The sequence below is a fragment of the Gorilla gorilla genome, chromosome 15 (genome assembly GCF_029281585.2).
Source record: "Gorilla gorilla gorilla isolate KB3781 chromosome 15, NHGRI_mGorGor1-v2.1_pri, whole genome shotgun sequence".
In the NCBI taxonomy this organism is placed as follows: Eukaryota; Metazoa; Chordata; class Mammalia; order Primates; family Hominidae; genus Gorilla; species Gorilla gorilla.
In genome coordinates this window covers 99,933,903-99,948,537 of record NC_073239.2, presented here as the reverse complement: position 1 = coordinate 99,948,537, position 14,635 = coordinate 99,933,903, and the positions used below count along the sequence as shown (strand labels likewise).

The window sequence follows — 14,635 nt, the reverse complement described above, 5'->3', positions numbered from 1 at the left end:
AGGCTCTGATCACAGCTTTATAGAGCTTCATAGAGTGGTTTTGGCATGAGCCCAAACCCAGGAATTCAAATCCAATGAATACAGTCATTTCCAAAAAGGCTCTTAATTATTTCTTCATCTGAAGGGGCTAGAGTGCCAGGACAGTCTCTTTTCATTTTGGGGCCAAGGTCCTTGTCCCAGGAATGAGCATAAACCCCAAATATTTAACTTTCTTTATAGAAATTTGAGTCTTGTGTGGGGATAATTAATACCCTTATTTTCCAAGAACATTAAGGACCTGCACTGTGTTCCTGTCACAGTCTTCCCTAATAGTGCTGGAAATTAATAGGTCATTCACATATTGCAACAGGGATCCATTACTTAACAGTAGTTCCCTCAACCCTTTTGCCAATGCATTGCCAAAGAGTTGGAAACTGTCCTAAAACCCTGGGGAAGGACTATCAAGGTATGCTGAGATGCAGCATGAATGTCTGGATCAGTCCATTCAAAAACAAAAATATCCTGGGATTCTGGAAGTAAGAGTGTGCAAAAGAAGGTGTCCTTCAAGTCTAATACTGAGAACCAATTAGCGTCTTCAAGGACTTGGGTCAATATTGTGTAAGGATTAGGAACTATTGGGTGGACTAGCACTGCTGCCTCCTTAACTTCCCTCAGATCTTGAAAAAATCTATAATCCCAATATGGTTTCTTTACAAAAAAAAAATGGGAGTGATACATGGGGGCTGACAGGATTGTAGTAATCTGTACTTTAGAAAATTTGTTATTGGGGGCTGGATATCCTCTTTGTCTCAGGTCTCAAAGGATTTTTTTTTTCATGGATAATTAGCATTGAGTTTTAAAATATTCTGGACTGGGGGTACATTAACAGCTCTACCAGTACCTTTCATATTCCAAACAGAGCTGTTTAGTTGAGAAGCAATATGTCATGGAAGAGTCTTTGTGTGTGTATGTGTGTGTGTGTTAAGGCAAGCACTTAGAGCTCGAAGAAGTGCCACTTCCTGCCCTGTTGTCTTCTCATGAGGCTCTCCAGATCGAACTATGACCTGTAATTGGGAAAATAAGTCTGTTTTCAGAAAGGGGATAGGTCACTCAGGCATAAGCAGAAAACTATGATAAAATGTATGGTCATCCATGGTGAAATGAAGGGGATAAGCGAATGTCCTAAATTTTGGCTGTCCATCAATCCCTGTTACGGCCAAGGAGTGGGAAGACAGTGGCCCTAAGTAGTGGGTTAGAACTGTGAAGGCTGCTCCCATATTCAATAACTCAGTATTTTTGCCTCCCATGTCAAGTGTCACTCGAGGCTCCTCTGTGGAGATGGTAATGTGTACAGTGAGAGGTGTAGAGGACCTCAGGCTCTGTCAGTCCTCTGTTCTCTTGGTTATTATGGGTCTGGGTGGCTCAGACTCCCTTTTAAGCCAGGGATAGTCCTTCCTCCAGTGGCCTTCTTCCTCACAGAAGGCAGCTTGATTTTGGCCCAGGGCCTGGTGAGTCAGGGGCTCTTGTCTGGGCATTCCAGATGCCGATCTCGAAACATATCCCCAGGATAGGTAAATTTGAGGTAGCAGAGTGCTTAAAGCAACTGCTAACAATTGCACTTTTGGGTTATTTATTTTGGTTTTTATCTCTTCCTCCCCCCTACCTCTATTGTTGTAAACTCCAAAGGCCATGCTTAAGAGTTGGCTCATGGGGGTTTGGGGATCCACTGCTGCCTTTTGTAATTTCCTCCTAATGTCAGGGGCAGATTGAGTATTAAAATATGTGTCCAGGAGAGCTCATCCCTCTGGGGAGTCAAGGTCTACATTAGAATACTTCCTGAGTGCCTTAACCAAGCAGCCCAGAAACACAGCAGGATTTTCATTTCTCCCCTGACTTCTCTAACTGTCATAATTAATTGCTTATCCACACAATTTTTCATACATTCTACTAAACAAGTTAGCATGTAATTTCTGTGGTTTGAGATCTTGGGAAACACTCTGGTAATCACACTGACCTACATCTCCCCAGTATGATAAATGTCATGGCCTTGGTTGTGAGTGGCCACTCCATCTGCACTTTTATGGCCAGTACCTAGAATTTTTTTTTTTTTCTCTTCTTGGTACAGCAGGTGGATAATAATATTTGCAACCCATGCCAAGGTAAATCAAAGGACATGGTCAAGTTAATAAACTCCTCTGTAAATTTCCCTGAATCCTTTGAAAACCAGCCAAATTTCCCCTTGCATAAAGCCAAATTGGACATGGAAAAAGATGCGTACACTCTGTGTTCCCCCATCTCCACTGGCTACCTCCCACAATGAACACAGCTTCAATTTTAAGGGCTGATATGGGACGCACTCCTGGTGGTACTGGTTGGGCTGATTTCCTCAGGCAGTGGGAGCTATAGGCTAGGGCTAGTTATATAAGGGAGATGGGTGCCTGATCACCTTGGGTTGGAATCCTGTGCAAGATAACCTGTGGGTCCTCTCTCAGAACTAGGGGACTGAGGAAGCTTTGAAGGGAGTGTAGACCTTCTGGGGAAGCAGCTAGGAGACAGTCATCTAGGATATCTGAGACAACTTCTAGGTGCCTGGGAGTATCATGAGCCAGACACATCATACAGCTATCCTGTAAGTCAGAATCCCGGTAGAAAGTCATTAAAGCCTGCACATAAGGAACTTCTCCCAATTTTCCTTCTCCTTTTACAGAATAAGTCTAATTGTAAAATAGCATTATAACTTTAAAAACCTTGTTTAGGCCCACGTCTTGTGCTCCAATTTGTACTGGACCCAAACAGTGTTGCAATAGAAAATGTTTTTGTTTTGTTTTCCTCTTTAGACCATCTAATTTGAATTTGCTCCAGTTGCCTCAAAGACGCACTAGTGGCAAATCCTCTAAGATGCTCGCTGTTGTATCCATATGAAATAAGGTTCTCTACAGAAATTGTTTTTAGTTTGCCTAAGTCTTATGAAAGCCTAGTTATTTTCCATTTTAAATTCCCATCTTCTGCAAAGAAAGTGTAAGTATAAGTAACAAAGCTTTACAAAAATGGATTATGCGCTATGAGTGGGCAGTAGAATGATGAATCTAAGTGCTGCAGAGAGAAAAGCAAGCATCTTAGTTTTCACAAAGAGGGACCAAAAGAAACAGAAGGTGATTGTGGAAGGGAGAAATGGAAGGGGTGAGCAACATTATTCAAGGGGAGACGTTGAAGACCTTGACTTGCCATGGAATTCTCCCAGTAGCAGAGAAACTGAAAAGAAAACCAAAAACCCTGGCCCCTTTAACCAAGATGGGCTTGAACAAGGCAGTTTATTGGACAGAAAGGAAGACAGCACAAGGGAGGGGCCCACAACTGGCTGTTAGAGAAAATAACAACTTCTAACTTCAGGCCAAAAAAGGTGACACCAAGATTCCCCAAAGGGAATGGGGAAATTCCCCTCAATTCTAGAGGGAATGTCATTGCTGAAAATCCTGGAGCATCCAGCAGGGTGGACAACAGTACCACTGCCAAAAAACCCAGAGCAACCAAGTAAGAGCCAATGAGTGTCTCCTCACCGAAGGCTGAAAACTCCAGAACATCCAGTGGGGGCTAACAGTGAGCCCCAAATGCCAAGTTGGGGTCACAAAACAACATAACTCCAGTGTCCTGGAGTCAATAAACTGGGGCACCTCTCACAAATAAAGGTCCTGCCTTAAACATTTGTCAAAATATAGCTTGCAGGGGGTGAAAACAAAATTACTGCAAATGAAATACACAGCCAGGGCAGAAAATAAAATGGCTGGTGGAATAATAAAATGGCATTAGAGAATAAAGGATTGAGGGATGGGGCAAAATGTGCCTCTGTCCAGGGCACCCAAATGCTGGGGGACTTTAAATTGATCACCTAGACAGAGGTTCTGTTTCCTGGTTCACCTGATATTGAAGGGGGTGGCAGAGAGGACACTCACCTGCAAGAGCCAAAATTGTGTCAACCATCTCCAACATGAGAACTGGGTGATGGTCTCCTCAGGTACCCCCCAGCTTGGATAGGCTCAGCTGCCACGGGTAGACCACAGTGCAGACCCATCACTCACCAGCCAGAACAGTGAGTCCTCCACAAGGCAGCAGTAGTGTGGCCACTTGCCCATTAGCTTGGCTCCACCACCTGCCAGGAAAGATGACGGCCCTGAAAAGAGCCTTTGGTTAGTGTTCCAGCTCTTCAGTATTAGCAGCTCTTTGATGTTACAGACTCAATACTACAACCCTCAGAGCTTGGGTTGCCAGTTTGCCTTCCTGCTTTGCTGACCATCTCCTATTGCTGACATCTCATCATTTGTCCACTCTCCCTACCTCGCTGCCTTTCACCACCTCTTCTCAAGCTACTGGTTGACATGCCAGTGATGTAGGGCAGCTTCTTGGCTTCACTTGGGAGTGAATTCAAGAGCAAGCTCGTGGTAGAAGTAAGCAGCTTTATTGAAGTGGCAGTGTTACAGTTCTGTGACTGCTCATTGCAGAACAGGGCTAGCTCATAGGCACTGCACTGAGAAAAGGAGCCTAGGGGTACTTCTATGGGTTTTAGGTAGCTGTATTTATGCCCACTTTTATTTACATGCAAATTAAGACATGGGTTATTCAGAAATCTCTAGAAAATGGCCGGTAACTTCTGGGTGTTGCCATGGAATTTGTCAACTGTCGCGGCACTGGTGGGAATGTCTTATGCTGATGGGCAGCAACAAGAAGCAGGAGTTGCTTCAGGGCCCCTTGTCAGTTTTAGCCAGTTTTCAATCTGGTCCAGGAGTTAAGTCCTACTGGTCCCCTACCTCACTATGACATCACCATCACCACAGAGGAAATAAATGTTAAATTACATTTTAATTAAAATCAGAAAAATATATTTTATGGTGTGTGACTGGCCAGAAAATGTCATAACGGCATTTGCTTACATCTCTATCCCATTCTATAGCCTGAGATCTACTCTCAAACAGGCACTGAACCAATCCCAGCACTTACTATTTGCCCTACATCAGGGTAAGGGTCCATTAAATATTTTAGAATAAATATGTAGCCAACCTACTGTTTTATCCCCACATTTACTAAAGAATCATAGTTTTCTGCTTTTATTAAAAAATTCAAATGAAGTCTCACTCAGAATAATAAAAGGCTGAGAAGAGTGAGTTATTTATTTTGGGGATAAGCACACAATTTCTTTTTTTTCAACAATTTTTTGGGAGGACTTTCTCGTAAAAAACAGAAAGCCCACTAGACAAATTATAAAAGAGCTATAACACTCAAAATTTCTTTCAAATTTTCATTGACCTGTAAAAGCAAATGAATATATGCTTTTTTTTCTACTATCACATGCATCTTTGTTTTAATAGAACAATTTTCAAATACTTTTCAATAATTTTTCACAATGAAATCCTGGAATGAAATTCTAATATGTATAAGTAATGAAAGCAATTCAGAAACTCAACAGAGAATTTGATTTACTGAGGGAAAATACTTCTTTATTTGCAGAAGGCTTGGAGTAAATATTTAAAAGTACAAAAGTTTTAGTGAGTATTGTTTGAAAATAAATGCTTTTATCTGAAAAAATGATCTGATAATATTTATTGTAGAAAATGTAATGCCTCAGGAGAATAGCATTTTTCTATTATGCCTCAATGTTTCCTTTGGCTCATTTTACCATGAAGGTAGAAAGAAATAGATAATATTTTACCCAGACCCCAGTTTGAAGAGCAAGAAAAGGTAATAATGATCTGTTTAGTCTAAATCATCAGTTCATCAGTACCATGAGTGATGCATAGTGTGCTTGATTTCCCATGAATGTATCGCCAGAAATAATAAATCAATTACTCAGTATAGTAAACATACTCATTTTTGGCAGAAATAATAATAATTTTAATAATATTCTATTAGGTAGTATATTTTATAATATATATACTATAAAAATATTCTGGTATATACTATAGTGTATATACTATAAAATATACTAGTTATAAGTTTCTCTCAAGACTTATTTTTCACCCATGTTCTTAATGAACATACATATAAGCTGTTGTCCATTTCTTTATCACTGGGGGGAAGCAAATACGGCAACTGTAGAAACAAGACCCAGTAAGAGAAAGCATTTGCTTTTTGCAACAATTGTGTAGCCCTGTCTAGATTAAACACTCAACATTTTCCCACTCAATCTCTTCAAAGCTACTTGCTCTCTTGTTTCCTCAGGTTAAGTGTGATGAGAAACAGACCCGTGGGTTGTGACCTTTTCTGGGATGAAAGATGCCATGTGACTAAAATATTCTGTGATTAATGTACATTCATTTTGCTTTTGATAGTACTCAGTGTTGATTCACGTTTTTGAGATAATTAAAAAACCTGACTTGGTGAGTTACTGCTATGTGTAGCTTGAACTGCTGTGATCTCTGGAATATTTTGTGCCCATATGAATTATGGAGTTGGCTTGAGGTACATGACTTCAGCTCTTTTTCTGTCTCTTATTCCAAAGTTCAGCTAATAAAGAACACCCTGTTTGAGCTTAAGCATAAGACTTTTCTATTCAGGGACTTCTTAAAAAGACATAAGGCAAGAACAGATGGAGACTAGCTGTTGCCTGGGAGAGGGAGCAGCTCCAATGGTCATCACATGGGTGCAAGGACTTATTTGAGCTCTTACTGTGTGTTCACATCAGAGCCCATCTCTGTGTGGGCGTAAGTTCCCTCACACCATCTTTAAAATCCCTACCTCTGCTCTCCATCCCCAACCCTCCTAGCACCTCCACATGTTCTGCAACCCATAAGCTCTCTACACTCCCTTCAACTTACAGATTTTCATGGAGACTTCACCACATAGGCATAATCTATTATTAACTAAATCTCCAGCCTCTCTCTTCTTCTAAAAGCGCATGAAAAGTGGTGCTGAAAATTCCCAACTTCTAATTATGGCTTGGCCTTTCTGGTGATGAGCTCTCATCTAAGAGCCCACCAAGAGTCATCAAGAACCATTAGAACAAAAGACACTCCTATCAATCCAGAAATTCAAAAAAATTCTGTAACTCTGTAACAGAAACCCAGGATCAAAGATGAAAAATTTTATCAATGGCTTCTTCCCACACCACTATCTGGAAGAGTTTTAAAAGCTATGTTTCAGGAAGCAAGGGCAAAGATCTATCTATCTGCCTATTTATCTATCTATCATCTATTATCTCTCTCTCTCTCTAAAGAATATATATATATATATAATTTCACAGTTACATAGTTTGATATTAATGTAGCCACTCCAGCATGATTTTAATTTATTTTAATTAGTATTAGCTACGGTATATATATTTAAATTCCTTTACCATTTACTTATTTTTTCTTTATATTTAAAATGGATTTCTTTTAGGCAGCATATAGTTAGGTTTTTCTTTTGTATTCAATCTAAAATTATCTTCCTTTTAATCATGACACACTATTTTCACTTACTGTCAAGATTAGTATGGTTAAGCATAAAACTGCTATCTTACTATTTAGTTTTTACTTGTCCCACATAATCTTTTTAAAATGTTTTCAATTTTTTGGCCATGCTCGGTGGCTCACGCCTGTAATCCCAGCACTTTGGGAAGCCGACGCAGGTGGATCATGAGATCAAGAGATCGAGACCATCTTGCGCAACATGGTGTAACCCCGTCTCTACTAAAAATACAAAAATTAGCTGGGTGTAATGGTGGGCACCTGTAGTCCCAGCTACTCAGGAGGCTGAGATAGGAGAATAGACTGAACCTGGAGGCAGAGGTTGCAGTGAGCCAAGATCACGCCACTGCACTCCAGCCTGGGTGACAGACCAAGACTCTGTCTCAAAAAAAAAAAAACAATGTTTAAAATTTTTTAAACATAAATTTTATTGTCTATGTTAAGGTGTACAACATGATGTTACGAGAGACAGATAGACAGTAAAATGATTACTATAATGAAGCAGATTAACATATCCATTATCTCACATAGCTGTCCTTTTTTGTGGGAAGAGCAGCTAAAATCTACTTCTTTAGCAGAAATTGCTAGTACAGTACAATTTTATTAACTATTGTCCTCATGTTACGCATTAGATCTCTAGACTTGGTGACCCTATATGATTTTTGTTCCTTTGTTTTTCTCTACTTCTGTCACCTTTAGGATTAATTAAATATTTTTATGATTCAATATTTTCTTCTACTAGTTAGTAGTTGTAAACTTTTGTCATGGTATTTTAGTGTTGCTTCATGGTTTATAGTATATCTCTTGAATTCATCACAATCTCCTTTTACAGAATTTTGCATCTTTTTATATAGAGTGTAAAAAACTTACAATGGGACAAGTTGTAGTCCCCTTTATGACATCTGTGCTATTTTTCTCACAATTTTACTTCTACATATCTTACAAACATTACAATACATTCCTATTTTCTCTTTCAACAGTTATTACATAGAAATTAAAATTTTATGTCTGTATTTATCTGTATCTGTCGTTTCTGCTGTTCTTTAATCTTTTGTGCAGGTTCACGTTTCCATTTGATATTATTTTTTCTTCTAAATAGACTTGCTTAATATTGCTTATAATGGATACTATTAAATATTAATATTTAATAATAATAACATTAAATTATTTCAGCTTTGATAAGATTACATTATTTCAGTTTTTTAAATATGTTTTTTCTTTCTACCTTTACTTTTGAAAGCTATTTTTACTGGGTATAGGATTCTACATTGTCAGTTTTGCTCTTTCATTACTTTAAAGATGTTTCTCCATTGTATTCTAACTTATATTGTTTCTGCCAAGAAGTATGCTATCATTCTTATCTTTGATACTGTAGATAATGTATTTTTTCCTGTTTGTTTTTAAGTTTTTTTCTTCATTACTGGTTTTAAGTAACTTCATTAGGGTTGCTTTGTGGTTTTCTTCTTGTTTTACAGACTTGGAGATCATTGAGCTTGAATCTGTGGGTTTGTGGTTTTCATCAAATTTGGGAAATTTTCGGTGATTGTATCTTCGTATTTTTTTCTGTTCCTCTTCTCTCTTACCTCCTTCGGGGATTCCAATTAATATATTAGCTTAATTAAAGTTTTCCTAGAATTTACTAATATTCAATTTATTTTTCTATTTTATTTTGCATAATATCTGGCATGTTTTCAATTTCAATAACGTTTTCTTTTCGAGTGCTTCATTAGGTGTGATTCTATTCAATATATTTTCCATCTCATATATTTTAGGTTTCATCCTAGAAGCTTAATTTTTATGTTTTATGTCTTCCATTCCTCTGCTTAAACTTTTCTTTATATTCTTGAACATCTCTTACATACTTCCAATAAATATTTTAGTGCCCTTACCTATTAATGATATTGCCTATAAAATTCATGTCTGTTTCTATTAATTGCTATATTTTTTCTCATAGTGAGCTGTATTTCCTGCTTCTTTGCACTCCTGGCAATTTTTGTATTTGATGACAGACATTGGAATCTTACATCGTTGGCTGTTAGATATTTTTCTTTTCTATAAATATTCTTGAACTCTGTTCTGGGATAGAGTTAAGTTATTTGGGAACACTTTGATCCTTTTAATGCATGATATAAGCTTTCTTAGGTAGACTCAGAGTAGCCCTTACCCTAAGGCTATTTTTCTGCTCTAATGAGGCTATACCCATCTGGGTATTCTTACTAACATCTCAGGAATTTACAGGTATTTTTACACCTATGGCAGGTGAGAACACAGACTACTCTCAGTCCAGTGTTCTTTCTATGGAATTGGGCCTCTCATCCTTTCAGTTGTTTCATTTTCTGAACTCAGTCTCCATATATCCATCTGTTAATCTGTATTCAGCCAAAGACTAATGAGGATCACTCTGAAGATTTCTATAACATTCTCTTTGCGGAATGTTTTCTGCAATACTCTATCTTATGAATTCTACCTGTCTTGACCTCCCAGGACTTAAAACTCTATCTTATTCACTTTGGGTAACTGCTAGGACCTCTCTCTCTCTCTCTCTCTCTCTCTCTCTCTCTCTCTCTCTCTCTCTGTGTGTGTGTGTGTGTGTGTGTTGTGTGTTGTGTGTTTCCTCTCTCTGAACTGTGAATTGAAAACACTTTCTAGCCATTAGCCTAGGATAAATGTTCCACATAACTTAATTTCCCTTCTCTTGGGAATTATTATCTTGCACCAGCTATTTTCACATGTATAAAAACCATTGTTTCATAATTTCTTCTGTATCGTTTTTTAGTTTTTTATTTCAGGCAAAGAGGTAAGTTTGTTTCCTTTTACTCCAGCTTGCTTGGATGTGTGAGCTTAATTATTTTTTAAGACCAGAAGCATATTTTTGGGAAATAATTCAATAAGAAATGCATATTAAAGTTTTATACTTTATCTATTTGTTATAATACTAGATCGTTATTCTAATAGAGAATGCAATATGTTTCATAAATCCCCACTTTTTATCTTGCACTATGGGGGTTGTCATGGAAACAACAATGAAAAATTGTAAAACATGATTACTAGTCCCAAGCTGCTTGCAGATTTTATATAGATACATGGGTAATAATTAGTTACTATAAAGTCTTCACAAATTAGTCATTAATTTAAAAATTCTAACCCATCTATGGGTCAGCAGTAAAACATGATATCATTTCTGCCTCTAAAGCTAAAAATCTATTATAAAGTATTGCCCAAATGATAAGAATTATAACTATTAAAAATCATGTGCTATGGACCAAATATTTGTGTCCCCACAAAATTCCTATATTGAAATAATAACTCCCATTGTGATGAATTAGGAAATGGGGACTTTGAGAGGTGATTAGGTCATAGGGACAGAGCCCTCGACAATGAGTTTAGTGCCCTTATGAAGAGAAACATGAGAGAGATGATAACTTTCTAGACAAAATGGGAATACAAGGTGAAGATAGCCACCTGCAAACTATGATGTAGGCCCTCACCAGACACTGAATTTTCCTGGCCTTGATTTTGGACTTCTCAGCCTCTAGAATTGTGAGAAACAATTTTATGTTGTTTAAGTCACTGTTCTATTGTTAATCTATGGTATTCTGTCATAGCAGCCCAGAATAACATATATGATTATATACTTGTAAAGGCTGTTATTGACTTCCAAATGGCAACTAATAGCTTATTAGAACAGTCTAGAAAAGAAAAAGAAGAAAATTTGTTAAACTGAAGTTCTGATGATAATTAATGCTTAATCTCATATTTTTTTCTGAAATAAGATATATCTCTTCACGTATCTAATAGTAGATACATGAGTTACATAGCATTAACAAACGAAACTGTGAATGTTGTTTGCTCTCTGTGCCATGTACATTCAGGTTTGATCTTTTTCTGGGGTTCCTGATTTCCTAAGGTTCAATGATTACTGAACTTCTCATCCTTTTCCTTTGATCTGATTTTCCTTCTCCACCCCTTTCTTTTTGTAATATACAGGAAAAACTCAATCTTTTGAAATCATTAGTTCTGTTTCACAGAATATCAAAATGGAGCAATTTCAGTGATGTCTCACTGTCTGGGATTATGTGTTTTCTTCCATAAAAAGTGCTAATTTTTTAAAAATTTGCTCTTACTTGGTTCAGATCTTTTATCCACTAAACTTTACAGAGCCAATGCTCTTAGGTAACTTATTCTCTTATCTCTTCCTTCTCTCTCTTTCTCTCTTTCTCTTTCTCTTTCACACACATACACACACACTCACACACACACTTTCTTACTCTCATTCTCTCCTCTATTTCTTAGTTTAACTTAGGCTAATATATAAAATAAGTTATCTTTTCTTAAATTTCTGCCTATTTTGTGCATCTAACACAAATCTGTTACATGTTATTTATACTGCCAAAATGGATCCTTTGCAAAGGGACTAATTTAACCTCAATTCTATTTCATTTTAATTACTTTACATACAGACTCTGGCATGTTTGAGTTGTAGGTCACAAATAGAAATAAAAGAATTGGATACTGGATTATTGAATGTTGTGTGGAGAAGAATTTGTTTCATCACTTGGAGAAGGACTGCCTAGTGCATATACCTGATGTGAACTGGTGTTATTTATAAGTGCAGAGCAACCTGAAAATGTCATTATGGTAGGAATGTACTCCTGCTTTAAGGGAGGCAAAGCCTAATTTTCTCTTTCACCTTTAAGTCATTCAGTTCAATGTCTGCTATTCCCCAGCAACAGGAGGACATTATAAATGTGATTAAAATATGATTTTGTTGGATGTCTGACAGAAGAGTTCCTACTGAGAAGGCAGGCACAGTAAAAAGAAAAGGAGTTAAAGATACACCGTATTAATGGAAAATACACTTACAAAGAAGTCTCTTGAATCATTTTGAGAATCATGAACAAACTGGAAACCTGAGTTGCTGTGATCTGAAAACACTCTTGAAACTGCAGGTGATGGCAATTGGGGCTAACAGCTAAGAAGGTTACATGGCAATCAGATTCTCATAATTTTTCTCACCACTACTGAGTTACTGAATACTGGTAATCCACCAGCGGAGGGTGTTCTTGGTTCATTTCCAAAATAAAGAAGTTAGAATAAGCATACGAGATCTTGCATACTTACTTATGCTAAGCTTCGGACCTGTTGTGGTTCATCCATTCTATTATTACTAAATTTTGCTCATGCTGAGAAGCTCCCTAGCACTAAGAGTCTCACACTTTATTTTAAACCTCAGAGCTTTAAATCAAATACATGATTTAGTATATTCCTGGCCCCTCAAAAATAAAAAAGTCTCAGCTGTCCAAACCCCAGACAACCCCTGGGGAAGGTAAAAGTTCAAAATGCCTGAAACTTCATCCACGTTAGTGAATAGCAAAGCAAAATTGTCAAAAGATGTTGGATTAAAGTATTTTTTTAAACATATAAAATTTTAAAAGTATAAAAATGATATAAAGTTGTAGCATCACATCATAACACCTGTAAAATCACAGCACTGGGGGTAAATGTTTGTGTGCCAGAGCTATCAGCGTTTTCAGCTACATAATTTATATTGGAATCACATGATCATAAGAAAAATGTTAACCCAAATATTTAATAGTGCTATTGAACCATTAGACTTGTACACCAGCAAAATTTTAACTATTCTTAAATGTTATCAATTATTTCCTTCCTAAGGCATTTACTTTTTGGTACAATATAGGAAAACAACTAGTGTTAGGTGGAGTCATGCCAACAATGCTTGTAAAGAGGAAACATTTAGTCTAATTTCTCACTTGCAGGGAAGGACAATTTTATTAATATATTTTGTTCCATTTCTTTCTTTATCCAGAGAATGTTCCCTACGTTTGGCTTCTGTTGTTCTCAGGAATATTTTTACGTGCCGTTTAATAGCTATCTATGATTTTAGTTATTCTACTCCATAGAGGCTAAAAAGGAAATCATAGATAGCCACGCCTTATTTTGTTCTTATTCAACCTTGAACCAAGTACTTAACTACTGTTTTTAAATTAATCTTTAGGTATTGCTTCTTGAGAAGAAAAAAATAAATTCCTTTAGCTATTTCGTCAATAACAGCGTACCATATATTTCAAGAGTGATCTTATCTCTTGACTGTTATATTTTGTAATATAATTTTGTAACAGAACATCAAGATAACTATTAGTATATATAATATACTAATATCATATATTATATACCATAATAGATTTTCAATGTGTGATTTTTCAGTGATTAATTAAACTTATGCTATAGGTAGTGTATATAGGCATGAGTAAGGAAGCCTGACTAATCTTTAAGACTTGGTCAACGTGCCGGGCTTCAGTGTGGATGGAATAGCCCGGTGAACACATGTCGTGTAGTATAGTTTAGATATGTATCCCCCGCCAAATCTCATGTCAAATTGTAATCTCCAATGTAGGAGGTGGGGGCTGGTGGGAGGTGATTGGGTCATGTGGGTGGCTTTTCATGAATGGTTTAGTACCATCCCTTTGGTGCTGTTCTCACAATAGTGAGAGAATTCTCATGGGTTATGGTCATTTAAAAGTTGGTGGCATCTCCCTTTTTGCTCTCTTGCTCCTGTTCTGGCCAGGTGACTGTGCCTTCTACCCTTTTGCTTTCCACCATGATCGTAAGTTTCCTGAGGCCTCCCCAGAAGGTGCACAGATGCCAGCATCATGCTTTAGTAGAGCCTGCAGAACTATGAGCCAATTAAAACCTCTTTGCATTTTAAATTACACAATCTCATGTATTTCTTTCTTTTTTTAAAAACAGGGTCTTGCTCTGTTGTCCAGGCTGAAGTGCACTGGCATGATCTCAGCTCATTGCAACCTCCACCTTCCGGGCTCAAGCAATCCTCTTACCTTAGCCTCCTGAGTAACTGAGACTACAAGCATGCACCACCATACCAGGTTAATTTTTAATTTCTCTTTTGTAGAGATGAGTTCTCACTATGTTGCTCAGGTTGTTCTCAAACTCCTGTGCCAAGCAATCCCCCTGCCTTGGCCTCCAACAATGCAAGAAGAACCTAACACACCATGGCACGTCAAGCAGCTTCCTTCAACATGAATTTGAGAAAAATACTCTACACAGATTATAGATACTACATCTTAGTGTTTTATAGAAACTTCTTTTTATTCCTCATTAGAGAATTAGTAAATTCTAAGCCAGATATGGCTGGGAATTTTTTACAGTAATCTCAGCATTTGTACATAAGATTAGAGTAA

At 37.3% G+C, this 14,635-nt stretch overlaps 1 long non-coding RNA gene and 1 other non-coding gene across 2 annotated transcripts; one reads left to right on the top strand and one right to left on the bottom strand.

Moving 5' to 3' along the window:
* Nucleotides 1-5,189: 5,189 nt before the first annotated feature.
* Nucleotides 5,190-5,251, bottom strand: LOC115930642 (U7 small nuclear RNA). The gene has a single exon (XR_004067262.1). It is a non-coding gene; the product is annotated as a U7 small nuclear RNA (small nuclear RNA).
* A 4,882-nt stretch (nt 5,252-10,133) lies between these two features.
* On the top strand, nt 10,134-14,314 carry LOC129526589 (uncharacterized). The gene is made up of 3 exons (XR_008671257.1): nt 10,134-10,212; nt 12,149-12,364; nt 14,184-14,314. It is a non-coding gene; the product is annotated as an uncharacterized lncRNA (long non-coding RNA).
* The last annotated feature ends 321 nt before the right edge of the window (nt 14,315-14,635 follow it).